This window comes from Oryctolagus cuniculus, chromosome 14, assembly GCF_964237555.1.
Source record: "Oryctolagus cuniculus chromosome 14, mOryCun1.1, whole genome shotgun sequence".
NCBI classification, from domain to species: domain Eukaryota; kingdom Metazoa; phylum Chordata; class Mammalia; order Lagomorpha; family Leporidae; genus Oryctolagus; species Oryctolagus cuniculus.
Window position 1 is genome coordinate 27,388,183 of NC_091445.1, and position 13,076 is coordinate 27,401,258.

The 13,076-nt window shown below is 39.2% G+C and overlaps 1 pseudogene; it reads right to left on the minus strand.

Annotated features, from left to right (window-relative positions):
* Nucleotides 1-1,272: 1,272 nt before the first annotated feature.
* Nucleotides 1,273-13,076, minus strand: part of LOC127492807 (non-selective voltage-gated ion channel VDAC1-like) — an 84,650-nt pseudogene continuing 72,846 nt past the window's right edge.

The following is a 13,076-nucleotide window of genomic DNA, read 5'->3' on the forward strand; positions in this document are numbered from 1 at the left end:
ATGTATGTAATCAGAAATTTATTCATGTCTTTAAGGTTTTCCCATTAGTTAGTCTAGTTTAAAATAGGTTCTAAGGATTCTTTGTATTTCTGTGGCATCAGTTATGACATCTCCTTTTTCATCTCTCTTTTTATTTATTTGAGTATTTGCTGCTTTTTTCTTTATCTACGTAAAGTTTTCTTAATTTATTTACCTTTCCTATGATAAATTTTCTTTTTGTGGATTTTTTAGTTTATATTTTATTTATCTTTCTTCTCATCCTTATTATTACTATACATTTCTGTCTTAACACTGTTTTTGCTGTGTCACACAGATTATATCATGTGTTTTCATTTTTCAATTGTCTCAGGGAATCCTTTGATTTTTCTTTCTCTTTTTTACTAATTCTATTTCATCATTTTTGTTTCAATACTTTATTCAAGTTTTAGTTTAATTGATGTTGATTACAGCATTTGAGTGGGAACATCTAATTCCACACAAAATGGAAAATTATAAAATGTACTCATTAAACTTCTAAAAAATAAATTGAGTGATTAGAATACAGCAGAGGTCCAATTTAGATAATGAACATTGTCACTATGCAAATACAATCACACTGACTTTCCCCAACATGCAGCTAAAGCTCCTGGGAGGGATTTCACACTCCGGCTAGAGCTACAGCCACAACACAGGAAGGAAATCAGTGCTGGTTACTGGCATCGTCACACCTACCCTCACTACCTCGAATTGGTGTGGCAGGAATAGTTACTACACTGTGCAAACTATTTTTGCATTAAAGAGGTAATGATGGACTGGGATAGAGAAAGGTCATGAAGATTTGCATTCAAAAATTCCTTTCAGATGAGCTTGAAGACATCATCAAGCAATGAGTCTCTCATTGAGAGGAGCCAAGAAACTAAGGCTCAATTCCCAGGCAGTCACAATTTCATTCATTTATTCAGTGTAAACTTACAAAATGCCTACACATTGGCAGTTTCTACTTGTATCCATTGCTGCTTTAAAAAAAAAAAAAAGAAAGAAACTGGACTTCCCCAGAGGGGTCACTAATCCCCCCCCCCCAAGTCTGAAGCTGCAAGGACCTTTTCTTGGAGTCAAGTTTCTTCTATACCTCTGCGATGTCACACCTTAAAGTTGAGCTATTCCTAACCTAGGAGTCTAACATAATATTGACCACTATTTGCATGCCAGACACACAACATTAAAAGCTACAGTAAACTCTGAAGATAGTTATGGTGCAAAATAGCTTAAAATTAAACGCTGTACAGTGCTCATTTATGCTTGGAATTCCAGTGCCAAATGAAGCTTGTGGCCACCAGTCTTGACACTCTTGACATCCAGCATCAAGTTGATACTAGGATTCAGGGTCTCAGTATAGTCTAATCTTGCAGGCTTGAATGGTTCACTTAACCTAAGAAGGGGACATCAAGTACAAACTAATACTGGGCTGTTACTCTGAAGTGTTACTGCTTCCCGCTGTCCAGGCAAAATTGACAGCAAACTCCAACTTCTTGTTAAGCTGCTACTAAATGGAGCTGCCAAACTCTGTGCTTTCATACACACCAGTTTGAAGATGGGATCCATCAGTCTTGTGGCCCACTGCAAAGTTACTCTGGGTTACGTGGGACTTTGCACTAGGTAATCTAGTGGCCAGCCAGCCAACTTTCATATCCCAGCTAGAGAGCGCCCTGGATGGAAAGCCCGATGATGTGGAAATCCGCAGCATATATCAGGTAGATGTGCTTCCACTTGTACCCTGTCTTGATTGTAGTGGTTTATTTCCCAGTGTCAGGTGAGAAGGATGAGTTGAAGGTCAGCTTCAGTCCAATGGCAACCTTGTCTTCCATGGTGATATCAGTGCCAGTGTGTTTCTGTAAAAATCGGGCCGTATTTCATGGCTCACTTGGCTAATCCTCTACCTACAGCACCAGCACCCCGGGTTCTAGTCCCGGTTGGGGTGCCAAATTCCGTCCCAGTTGCTCCTCTTCCAATCCAGCTCTCTGCTGTGGCCCAGGAGTGCAGTGGAGGATGGCCCAAGTGCTTGGGCCTTGCACCCGCATGGGAGACCAGGAGGAAGCACCTGGCTCCTGGCTTCGAATCAGCACAGTGCTGGCCGTAGCGGCCATTTGGGGGGTGAACCAATGGAAGGAAGACCTTTCTCTCTGTCTCTCTCTCTCTCTCACTGTCTAATTCTGACAGTAAAAAAAAAAAAAAAATCGGGCCATATTTGATCCATCTGTACTTGGTTTCTAGGCTGCCCATCATTTTGGTGGTCTCAGTGTTGACTGAGTCATAGCTTGTGAATGTCAATCCATTCTCAGACTTTGTTTTCAAATAAAATTTGAATAAGCCAAATTTACGGCCCTCAGTGAAGACATCCCTGTCATATCTGCCAAAATCTACATACGTGGGCAGCACCATCAGGGTGGCAGTGGCAGGAACAGTGGAGACACTGTTTTCTGCAGGGTTGAGAAACCTGATTTTTTGTAAAAAAAATTCTTCGATGATTCATTGATTATTTGAGAGCATCTTGTTCACTTTCCACTTTCCATGTGTTTGTAAATTGCCCATTGTTCTTGTTGTTGATTTCTAGTTTTAATCCTTTGTGGTATGAGAAGCCACATGGTATGATATAAATTGTTTAAAAGGTTTTTACTATTATTATTATTATTTATTTGGAAGACAGAGTTACAGAGAGAGTGAGAGAGAGACAGAGAGATCTTTCTTCCACTGGTTCACTCCCCGAATAGCCTCAACAGCCAGGGCTGGGCCAGGTCAAAGCCCGGAGCCTGAAGACTCTTCCAGGTCTCCCACATAGGTTCAGGGGACCAAGCACTTGGGCAACCTTTCATTGTTTTCCCAGGTACATTACCAGGGTGCTGGATTGGAAGTGGAGCAGTCGGTCTTGAACTGGCATCCATATGGAGTGCTGACATTGCAGGCGGAATCTTAAACTACCATGACACAATGAGAGCCTCATGATTTAAATTTTTAAAAATTTACAGAGAATTGATTTGCGGCTTAATAGATGGTCTATCCCCAAAAATATTCTATGTGCTGATGAGATCGATTTGTATTCTGTAGCTCTTGGGTAAAACATTCTGTAAATAAATGTTAGGTTCATTTGCTCTATAGTACAGTTCAATTCCTCTGTATATTTCATGAAATTTTTCCCGATGATCTGTTCATTGATGAGAGTGGAGTGCTGAAGTCCCCCACTATTAAAAAAATTGTATTGGATTCTATTTCTCCATTTTGGTGTAATATTTCCTTTATATATTTGGGGGGTATTTTGTAGGGCATATATATAATATATACAGATATATTTATGACTAATATATTATCTTGTTGAGTTGATATTCTATCAATATACTATATCTGTATTTGTCTCATCTTTATATTATTTTTCATTGTGAATTATCTTATATGAATATAGCTAATCCTGCTTATTTTTGGTTTCTATTCACATAGTATTCTTTTTTCCATCCCTTCACATTGAGTTTATTTATACCTTTACCTGTGAATTGGGTTTATTGTAGGCATAATATAGTTGGGTCTTCCTGTTTTTATGCATTTAACCAACCTTTATTTTTTGATTGGGAAATGTAATTGATTTACATTCAAGGTTAATAAGAACTAACTCCTATTGTTTTGTTGGTTGCTTACTATTTTATAGTCTCTATTTCTTTCTAACTCTTATTGTTTCTAACGCTTATTGTTTGCCTGATAGCTTTCTTTCATGATAAAGTTGGTTTCTCTTTCTATTTTGTGTGTCTGCTCTGTTAGGGATTCTTGCTGTCATGTGTTTTTATGATGGTTATTTGTAATGTGGGACTTCCTTCAAAATTTCTGATAGCGCTGGTCTGGTGATGATGAATTCCACAAGTTTTTGCTTATCTGTGAAACATTTAAATTTTTTCTTCACTTCTAAATGATGATTTTGTTGGATATAATATTCCTGGTTGAAAGTTCCTTTTTTCTTCTTTCAATACCTTGGAGATATCATTCCACTTTCTAGTGGTTTGTAAGGCTTCTGCTGCTATTAAGAAGGTGTTTTTGTTTTTGTTTTTTTGTTTGTTTGTTTGTTTGGTTTTTTTTTTTTTTTTTTTTTTTTTTTTGGCCAGAGTGTCTTGCTTTCCATGCCTGAAATTGTGAGTGAGATCCAGCAGAAAGAATGAGCCATCAAAGAAGGAGGTACCTTTCTTTGAAGGGAGGAGAGAACTTCCACTTTGACTATGACCTTGTCTAAATAAGATCGGAGTTGGTGAACTCAAGAGGCTTCCATAGCCTTGGCAACTCATGACAAGAGCCTTGGGTGATACTGACATCATAAATAAGAGTGTCAATTGTTAAATCAACAACAAGAGTCACTGTGCACTTACTCCCCATGTAGGATCTCTGTCTTTAATGTGTTGTACTATGTGAATTAACGGTATAACTAGTACTCAAACAGTACTTAACACTTTGTGTTTCATTGTAGGTGCAAACTGTTGAAATCTTTCTTTAGTATATACTAAATTGATCTTCTGTATATAAAGATAATTGAAAATGAATCTGGATGTGAATGGGATGGGAGAGGGAGCAGGAGATGGGATGGTTGCAGGTGGAAAGGAGGTTATGTGGGGAAAAAGAGACTGTAATCCAAAAGCTGTACTTTGGAAATTTATATTTATTAAATAAAAATTAAAAAAAGAAGTTTTTACTTATGGTTTAATTGATGTCTTTCTCTGTCTCTAGGATTCTCTTCTTTTTGAGTTTTGACAACTTGACTATAATATGACCTGAATAAAATCTTTTGGTAGAATCTGGTTGGGATCCTTTGAGCTTCCTGTATCTGGAAGTTTGAATACCTTTTAGACTTGGAAAGTTTTCAGCTATTATTATCTTCATTGGGTTCTCAATTCCTATTTCCTTCTCCCTTAGCCATTCTAATAATATGAATATTTGCCTAATGGTGTTTGCATATCCCATAGTCTTTCTTCATTCTTTGTAATCCTTTTCTCATTTTTTTCTGAGCTATTTCAAAAGTGTTAACTTCAAAATAAAAAATTCTTACTTCTGCTTAGCCTATTCTGTTGTTGAAGATCTCAGTTGCAGATTTAATTGCATTGATTTAAGTTTTCAGTTCTAAAATCTACTATGCGTTTTTCATAATGATCTTCATCTCCATTGAATTTTTCAGTCAAAACGTACATTGTCTTCCTCATGCCTTTGAGTCGTCTATCTCTATGCTATTATACCTCAATTAGTTTCCTTAAGGTTGTTTTTAAAGTATTTTCAGACATTTCAAAGATTTCCTTCAAATTGGGATATATTTCTGGATAACTGTTTTTTTTTTTTTTGAGTTGTCATTCTTTCTTGCTTCTTCATGTTTCCTTTGTCCCTACACCAACATCTGCATATGTGATGTAACTCTTCCTTCCTTTTTATGGTATAGGTTTTGTTGGAAAACATATTTGGTGTCAGTTGGGTAGTTGCTTTAGAATTGTTTCTAGGTAAGCCTTGAAGTGTAACCTCTGAGTGATTTCTCCAGCTGTGGTCAGGGTCAGCAGTGTCTTTAAGGGTCATTAGTGTCTAGTCTTCAGCATGTAGTGAGGTAGTACTGTGACTTTGAAATGGAAATGGGCTTCCAGAGATGTGTTTCTTCAGTCCCCAGGGTTGATGCCAATCAGACTGGGGTTTGTGAAGGCTGTATCCATGTTCCTGGTACAGTGGACAGAGAGTAATGTCTACTTTGTCCTGCCAGGCGACTCAATGATTATGGGACTCTGGGCACCAAAAACTTTGGCTCTGGAACCCTGCGATATTGATAGAAACTTCCAGAGATCCTGATGATAGAGGTGGATGCTACTGGGGTTTGTAGCACAAAATGCCCTAGTTGCAGCACTGAAGGATGTGATAGGGTCCTCTACCTGGTTCTACAGAATGAAAAGATATTCTGGACTGTATATTGCCAGGTTTGGGCAAGTATGATCTTCCCTAGGTCCTACAGGGTTGGTTATAGTGACGCCAAAGAATACATTACTAGTTATCACAGTCATGGAGCAGCAGGGATAGTAGGGTTCTTTGTCCAGATCCCACAGGAGAAGCATATATTATGCCAGAGATTTTGCAATGGCACTCATGTGTCTTCAGCATTTGATAGGAGGTAGAGACTCTCTCAGGTCACATAGGACAGGCACAGTGTTCCCGGGACTTACGGAGCCAACAGTCAGAGTTTCATAGCTATAGAATGAAATATACTCCTTTGCCCAGTCTCATATTTCACATGCAGGTTATCCTGGGGATTTTAAACTTGTAGGTATGGGTCTGAAACAGTAGAATGCAGATATGATTTCCCCTGGTGCCGAGTGAGAACTCAGATCACTCTGGGGAGGATAGTGTCGACTTAGAGAGTACTTTATTCATGTCCCACAGGTTGAGCATAGGTTATGCTGGTGATTGTGCAGTAGCCTGTGCAAATCTGGATCAATAGGATGCACAGAAGTTCCCCAGGGGTCACAGGAGAGTATAGGTGTCCCTGGGATTTATAGCACAGTCACAGATCCAGAGTTATAGGATGCAGTGAAGTTCTTACCATGTCCCTAAAGATGAATTTAGGTGGCCCTGTAGAACATAGCCCTATTGCTTATAATCCCAGAGCTGCAGGATTTAAAGGATGCTTTAACAGATCCCACATGGGGATTGTGCACTAACAGATGCATGCTTGGAGAAAAAGAATACACATGGGGACTTCCTCAGGCCTCCACAAGAGATCACAGGTGTCCCCGGAAAGTTTAGCAGCAGCATAACTGTCCACTACCCAAACTGCAAGATTCAGTGGGGTCCTCACTCAGATCTAACACAAGTGCAGATTGTGCTGGGGATTTTTATCTAGTTACCACAAGCAGAGGAACACAGATTAGGGCCCTCCAAGTCACACAGGTGAGTGCTGGTTAGTTCAGGGATTATAGTATCAACAACCACAGTTCCAGAGATACAGCACACAGAATGGAATGTGCCCAATCCCCACAGAGCATGCAAAGGTCATATTGGGATGTATGCCTCGATCCTGGTATACTGTACTAAGAGATGCAGAAGGGAACTTCTTCAGATCTGCCCTTCTGGGCTTGTGTCCTGGCTGTTGCAGGCACTGAATCCCAGAAAGCAGAGGAGAACTTCTCTAGAGCATGTTGAGAGAGCAAACGTGGCTCCCAGGATCATGCCCCCAAAATTCTGCAGCTGCAAAGAATGCAAAGGTGAGTGATCATCCTCTAAAATCCCTTGGCTCTTGCTTTGAGAGCTTCTGGTAGTGACAGGGCTACTTGCTCTCCTCCCGGGACAGAGTGGGATTTAGCATTGACTGTTCCACTGCAGCTCAGGTATGGGGCTTTGGGAATGGAAAGAGAAAATGGGAGCTCTTTTTCTGGACCAAAACAGACTCTGGAGCAAATACAGACTAGATGGATTCAAAGCCAGTGAGGACAATGGCATTCTCCTGCAGCTGTATTTGCTTTATCTCTGCTGAACTTTAGACTCTCTCTCTCTTTTTTAAAGATTTTATTTATTTATTTATTTGAGAGGTGGAGTCACAGACACTGAGAGAGAGAGACAAAGAGAAAGGTCCTCCATCCACCGAATCACTCCCCAAATGGCCACAATAGCTGGAGCTGTGCTGATCCAAAGCCAGGAGCCAGGAACATCTTCCAAGTCTCCCATGTGGATGTAGGAGCCCAAGGACTTGGGCCATCTTCTACTGCTTTCCCAGGCCATAGCAGAGAGACCCATCCTCTCAGCAGAAGAGGAGCAGTTGGGACTAGAATCAGCACCTATATGGGATGCCAGCATCCCAGGCGGAGGATTAACCTACTGCACCACAGAGCCAACCCTGGTGTCTGAATTTCTAGGATCATTGCTCACTCTAGGGGTGAAGAAGTGGGGATGCCTCATTCCAGATGAGAGTAGAAGTCAGTCTCCATTTATGTTGAGAGAAAATAACTTGTCCTTACAGTCTAGCTGGGATGAAAGTCCTGGCTTCCTTCTTGGCCATTTCTGACACCCAATAAGTGGGGTTGGAGTGCATTGTCTAGCCTTTCATGAGTGGAAGCCCAACTGTCCCTCAGCTTGCACTAGCAGAGATGAGTATGGGAACACTATTTTTTTTTTTCCAGCCCTGTGGTATTTTCTAGGGTAAAATAGTTATTGTCTAAGAGGATTCTGTCTTGTCAGACTGCCTTTTGCTAAAAAGCTCAGTATATTGTTGGAATTCCTTTTTGTTTGCACTAGGTGTCTACCTGTTGGTCTTCCTGGTTGTCAACTTCCCCTGGATTGGAATTTATGAGATAAAATGGTGTGTGTGTGGGGTAGGCACAGAGATTTGTCACTGTGCCATTCAAGATGTACTTAGCAGAAGGAATAAGAAAAAGTACATTTTCCCAGCATTGTAAGTCCCAGTCATAGAATTTAAAAATTGATCTTGATTATTCTACTGAAGGAACTGTGCTCAAATTACTGATTACCCATCCTTGAATCATTCTAATTTTACAGACTGATTAATGACCTAGCTGATCATTAGGGAGTCTGTGTTCTTTTAACCTTCTCCATTTCTCCTTTGTGGTCATCGATCTCTAAGTGTTTTTCACTTATTAATGAAACTGTGAATACTCAGCGTCCTACAGCTAGGAGGATATCCCCTATGGTTTCAGCATCTTACTATACCCCCTGACATCACTAAGCTCAATTCTGTAACAGGATATCCTTCAGTCTGATCTACCTAGATGAGTCAACCACAAAATTCTTGGTGATACTAGTCATCTCTGAAAACATAGTTAATGAAAAATTTAAAAAGACGTATCTTCTGAGATAGTCAGGCAACATGCTTTTTTAAAATTTTTTATTAATTAAATTATTTATATAAGGTAAGCATATTTCATCTATTTCATATATACAGGTATAGGAGTATAGTGATACTTCCCACTCTGCCCTCCCTCCTCCTTCTTTTCATATTCTTTCTTTTAATTTTTACAACATACTTTCAGTTTACTTGATAATGATAAGATTAACCCTCCACTAAGTAGTAAAGTATTCAACAAAGAGTAAGAAGAAAAAAACATTGTTTCTATACATTAGAGACAAGGGTTGTAAACAATAATAAATCCTCAAAATGTTGATCATCTTTAAAAATTAACAGAGGGAATAAGAGAGGGAGGAGGAGGAGGTGTGGGAGCATGGGCGGGGGGAGGGTAGGGTGGGAACTATCACTATGCTCCTATATCTGTATATACGAAATATATGGAGTTTGTATATCTTAAATAAAACTTAAAAAATAAAAGTCTAGTCATAAAACTGACATAAAATGAAAGAAAAAATTCTTAAAATGTCAATTTTGCTCCTATACTTTGCATTTTTTTGTACTCTATTCTTTACTACTGATCAGGGAAAACATATGGTATTTGTCCTTTTGAGACTGGTTTATTTCACTGAGAATAACATTTTATTATATATAATTAATAGTATTTAATCATATGCTCATCACTTAGACTTCTGACACCTTCCTCATCGATTTACCATAGACATCCTGGACTTGGTGTTGGACATAATTTTCCATTCCCGTGAACAAATCATAGCAGCATCTTCATATTATCTCCTCACCAGGATCTTAAATCATATTACTAGTAAGAATGCAATAAACGGAAACATTCTACTTAATTTGGTTATGCATGGTTTTATTCCTTGATCCAACATCTTCAAAATTCAGTTTCATACATACATTCCCAGTTTTTGCCTAATACTTCTTCTACATTTTTAGTTCCTGTGGTGATATGGGTAATTAATGCAGTGCTCATACAGAAAGAAAGAAGACTACTAAAATTGATACAACCATAATAAGTGTTCAAAATACCTATTTGAATTTCAATAAAAGCAACTGATATGTATTCACAAATTTCATCTTGAATTTGAACATGTTAATACTTTTTATTAGAGATTATGGGAAAACACTAAAGATGCAATACCAATCCAATGGGGTTTTGTGTGAATATAGTTTGAGATTTATTTTGTTGAGAATAGAAAAAAAAAGTCATTTTTAAGTGTTGAAAAGTCAACTGAATGTTAAAATCTTTTGAATATTTCTGTATAATAGCAGATAGGTTTTATTTTTTTTTGACAGGCAGAGTGAATAGTGAGAGAGAGACAGAGAGAAAGGTTTTCCTTTTGCCATTGGTTCACCCTCCAATGGCCGTCACGGCTGGTGCACTGCGGCCAGCGCACTGCGCCGATCCGAAGCAGGAGCCAGGTGCTTCTCCTGGTCTCCCATGGGGTGCAGGGCCCAAGCACTTGGGCCATCCTCCACTGCACTCCCTGGCCATAGCAGAGAGCTGGCCTGGAAGAGGGGCAACCGGGACAGAATCCGGTGCCCCAACCGGGACTAGAACCCGGTGTGCGGAGGATTAGCCTATTGAGTTGCAGCGCTGGCCGGTTTTATAATGAAATAATAGTTTTTAACTTCCAAAGTGTTCTTAACTTTCAATGACTAAATTACAGCTTGCTTCCCAATTTATCTGTTACTATGAAAACTTTTGTTCTCATATGTATGTCTGGTTTTTGGGTTGTTTATTCTTTCCAGAAGGTTTCAAAGAAAAATAGTAGAGTATAGAGCATTTTTATTCAAATTATTGTGTGACTAATAAAACTCCTATGGTATGGTTAGTGTGAGCTTAAGGTGCATCATTAACTAAAAATATTCCTGAAGATAAATATCTATGACAGGTAGCAAAATCTGGGAAAGTGGTAAAAACAGAAACAGCTACAAAAATTTAACCTGAAAGATATGTCAGTAATAATTTATGAATTTCTATAAGATTCACAAAATAGTTTTCTGAATTAAGACAGTAAATGTTGAAAATCATATATAAGAAATAAAAAAGAAAAAAAGAAAATCATATATAAATATATTTTTCATGAATATACATGAAAAAGAGTGGCAGGCTATGACTTTTGAGGAATTCATAGCTGTTGAATAAAAATAAGTAGAAATAAATAATTGGTCAGGTGCCGCGGCTTACTAGGCTAATCCTCTGCCTTGCGGTGCCAGCACACCGGGTTCTAGTCCCGGTCGGGGCACCAGATTCTGTCCTGGTTGCCCCTCTTCCAGGCCAGCTCTCTGCTGTGGCCAGGGAGTGCAGTGGAGGATGGCCCAAGTGCTTGGGCCCTTCACCCGCATGGGAGACCAGGGGAAGCACCTGGCTCCTGCCTTCGGATCAGCACGGTGCGCTGGCCATTGGAGGGTGAACCCTCATTGGAGGGTGAACCAAAGGCAAAGGAAGACCTTTCTCTCTGTCTCTCTCTCTCACTGTCCACTCTGCCTGTCCAAAAAATAAATAAATAAATAAATAATTACAACTATGCTAATATAATGCCATGTAAGTAATGTGTTAACATGCAACAAGTTTGCCAACAAAGTACGGTGAAGCACACAGAAGGGAGGAGAAAGAGCAAGGAAGTATTAAAATAAGCAGTAGCAAAAGAAGAAATAGAAAATTGAAGGATGAAGATTTATTTCCGATAATGATCTTGGCAACTGTGTTATGTGACCCAGTTAATAACATAGAGATATTATGATGATATGTAGGCCACATGATTGAATTTGGCACATATTCATTCTCTGGACTGAAAGTTAATGAGAGGGTACCAACATTGTGGGACTTCGGCTTAAGCTGCCATCTGATACGTTAGCAGCAGCCTATTTGAATACTGGTTTGAGTCCCAGTTGCTCCACCTGTGATCTAGCTCCGTGCTAATGCACCTGGGAGAGCAGAAGATGAACCAAGTACTTGGACCCCTGACACTCATTTGGGGAAACCAGATGGAGTTTCAGGCTCCTGGCTTCTGCCTGGTCTAGCCCTGACCATTGCAGTCATTTAGGTCTCTCTCTTACTCTTTCAAATAAATATAATAGATAAAAGGAGAATGAAAGTCAATGAGAAATGATAAGACTGGGGAATAAAAGACCTCTGATATTAAATCTTAGGGAGTATGGATGTCACTTGTTCCTGATTGCTCCACCACTTGGCTGAGTGAGAAGAGCCTGGTGAATTTTGAAAAATGAGAATATTCTCACCCACTTCATATCTTCTCAATCAGATCTTCCTGAAGTATCATTGGTGCCACAATCAACCAATTATGACATTACTGGAATTATTGTGAAAGTATGAATGAATTAGGATGTAAAGTGTATTTAGACGAAAAATATCCTGTGATATATGTGTATTGTGAAACAGACCCTGATATGAACTCACTGGAACTCACTAGGCAGGACTTCAGAGTGAGGAAGAGCACTGCAATGGGCAGAGTGCTTGTTCCTCAGTGATACCTGCTTCCTAATCCCTAGAATCAATTAATATGTTGTGTTATATAGCAAAAGAGAATTGCAGATGTTTTAAATGAAAGACCTTCAGATGGGGAGATTCTCTTGGATCAAGCAAGTGGACACAAGGGGGTCCAATGTCATCATTAAGGTCATTAAAAGTGGCAGATTTGGGGCACTGGCTGAGATCAAAGTGATGTGATGTGAGAAGGACTCAGTTCCCCGCTCCCAGCTTCGAAGATGGGGGAAGGAATCATAGTGTGAATGTATGGGAAGGAATTCTCCCTTGAGCCTCCAGAAAGGAAGACATCCTTCCCGACCCTTTTATTCTAACCCAGTGAGATTTAGTTCAGATTTATGACCCCCACAATGATATAGTAATACATTTGTGTTGCTTTAAGCTCCCGAGTTTATCAAAATTTGTGACAGCAACAGTAAAAAATAAGTAGAACCACAGAGTGCTTCATCAGACTGATTTCATTTGAATCATCTGAGCTATTAATTGTATTACTTGTTCTGTCTGAGCTGCACTTTTTGAATCTAATGCACACATTTTACTCAAGGGTACTGGTAATGCTGGGTACAGTGATGGGTCTTTCAATAAATATTATATATTTTGTTACATATTAGCATAAATAGAGGCTAACAGAATTTGGGGATATGCTTCCCAGTAAAGATCCTACAAAATGGGATACTATCAGAGTTTAAGAGTTGAGAAATATGTTGTTTGTGTTTT